The sequence below is a fragment of the Scylla paramamosain genome, chromosome 30 (assembly GCF_035594125.1).
Source record: "Scylla paramamosain isolate STU-SP2022 chromosome 30, ASM3559412v1, whole genome shotgun sequence".
NCBI classification, from domain to species: domain Eukaryota; kingdom Metazoa; phylum Arthropoda; class Malacostraca; order Decapoda; family Portunidae; genus Scylla; species Scylla paramamosain.
In genome coordinates, this window is record NC_087180.1 from 18,081,615 (window position 1) to 18,084,114 (window position 2,500).

A 2,500-nucleotide genomic window follows, 5' to 3' on the forward strand; every position below is an offset into this window, starting at 1 on the left:
GTCTGTCTGTCTGTCTGTTTTATCTATTTATCTATTACTCCTCTTTTCATTGCTCTCTCTCTCTCTCTCTCTCTCTCTCTCTCTCTCTCTCTCTCTCTCTCTCTCTCTCTCTGACATGATATGGTGGAACGGAGTGAAGGAAGAGGAGAGGAAGAGAGGAGAGGGAGAAAAGAATTAGGGTGAGACTAAAAGAAAGGGTGAAGAATAATGTAAGAAATGGGAGGAACTTGTAGGATGAAGGCAGGGTGAAGGATAAAACACCTGAGGTAGGCTAGGGTGAAAGAAAGGGTGAGGATGACAGGGTGAGAATGACAGGGTGAGGAAGGAAGGAAAAATATAGGACTAGATTATGAAGGTTTACACAAGGCAGGGTGAGAATGACAGGGTGAGGTACCTGGATAGGGTGAGGCAGGAAGTTATGGCAGTGTGAAAGGGTTGCGTCCTTCACCTGCCCGCCAGCAACAGGTGTGTGTGTGTGTGTGTGTGTGTGTGTGTGTGTGTGTGTGTGTGTGTGTGTGTGTGTGTGTGTGTGTGTGTGTGTGTGTGTGTGTGTGTGTGTGTGTGTGTGTGTGTGTGTGTGTGTGCAGTCATGATGCAAGCCTTCTCTTCCCAGTCTGCCTATCACCCTACCATCCTTCCCAGCTTGCCTCCTCCTCCTCCTCCTCCTCCTCCTCCTCCTCCTCCTCCTCCTCCTCCTCCTCCTCTCCTTCCTTTCCTCCTAGCCTGCTTCCTGCCTACCTCCCTTCCTCCCTTCCTTCAGCCCTCCCATTCTACCTTCCTTCCTACATCCCTTCCTCCTCCTCCTCCTCCTCCTCCTCCTCCTGTTCTACCTTCTATCTCCCACATTTTTCTTCCAAATACCCTTCGCTTCCTCTCTCTCTCTCTCTCTCTCTCTCTCTCTCTCTCTCTCTCTCTCTCTCTCTCTCTCTCTCTCTCTCTTACGTGACGATTTTAATATCAAAGAAGATTAAACTAATAAAAGTAAGTAAATAAAATAAGCTTGTTAACTGACTAATTAATTTGCCACCACTACCATCACCACCACCACCACCACCACCACCACCACAGCAACAACAACAACAACAACAACAACAATAACAACAACAACAGTAAACTCAGTCCCCCCTTCTCTCTCTCTAAGCCTAAATTTAAGGATACTTAATTTCAAAGGATAAGTTTAAGCTTGGCAACACTGCACGTTAAGCTTAATAAGAGATATGAGATTAGTTTTCCTTCGGCTAAAAGTAACTGAGGAGGAGGAGGAGGGGGAGGAGGAGGAGGAGGAGGAGGAGGAGGAGGAGGAGGAGGAGGAGGAGGAGGAGGAGGAGGAGGAGATAGAAGATTTGTGGGGAAGTTGGATGTAGTAGTAGTAGTAGAAGAAGAAGAAGAAGAAGAAGAAGAAGAAGAAGAAGAAGAAGAAGAAGAAGAAGAAGAAGAAGAAGAAGAAGAAGAAGAAGAAGACGTAAAGAAAATAAATAAATAAATAAAGCAGGGAAATCCATGACACACACACACCCCGACACGTTTCCAGGAACACACCAATTACTTATGTACTACCTAACCACCTGTAAACACGAAGGAAGGAAGGAAAGGAGAGTCACAAGTAATCATATTAAACCCGTATTCACAAACGCTTTGCCCTCTGTATAACTATTTTCAAGGGCCACAGAGACGATTAGCCGAGTTCTCAAGGCTATTTCTCCAGTTCATCATGTGGAAATCTTGTTAATCTGTCACTAGAACCGTAAAAACAGCCTTGAAAACCTGTGTAACTTCAACTAGTAGAGCTATTTCAAAGTAGTGAAGGTGCAGCGTAGAAGTCTTTCAAAATATATGGTTCTTGGATACGTGACAGACGAGAACTGATGCTGACAAGACCTAACTGGTGACAAATTAACTGGGTGCCTGACTCCTCCTTGTTTGTGAGACTCTTGAAGCTTGTATGCCAGTCTCTCTCTCTCTCTCTCTCTCTCTCTCTCTCTCTCTCTCTCTCTCTCTCTCTCTCTCTCTCTCTCTCTCTCTTTCTCTTGTACAGTTAGAGTTGAGTTCATTACCATAACGATGTCACGTAACGACACACACACACACACACACACACACACACACACACACACACACACACACACACACAGTTACCCAAAATTACCAAAAAAAAAAAAAACTCCCTAAACATGCCGAAACACCCCCAGACACCCCAAAAGATCCCAAACAAACAGCAAAATACCCCCAAAACACCAAACCATCCCTAAAACACACCAAAAAACACCAAAATATGACAAACACACGCAAACACCCCAAACACACCTTTCTCCAACGCATTTCTCCCTGCAACACAGCAAGATCCATCAGAACACACCAATACAAATTTAAAACACCCAAAAATACACCAAACGTCTATTTTTTTCACTGTATTTCCTCCCTAGAACACCCGAAGACCTATACAAACACCACAAAACAACCTCTCTCTCTCTCTCTCTCTCTCTCTCTCTCTCTCTCTCTC

At 44.7% G+C, this 2,500-nt stretch overlaps 1 protein-coding gene across 1 annotated transcript in view; it reads right to left on the reverse strand.

Moving 5' to 3' along the window:
- LOC135115965 (AT-rich interactive domain-containing protein 1B-like) overlaps positions 1-2,500 on the reverse strand; it is a 159,834-nt gene that overhangs the window by 45,091 nt on the left and 112,243 nt on the right.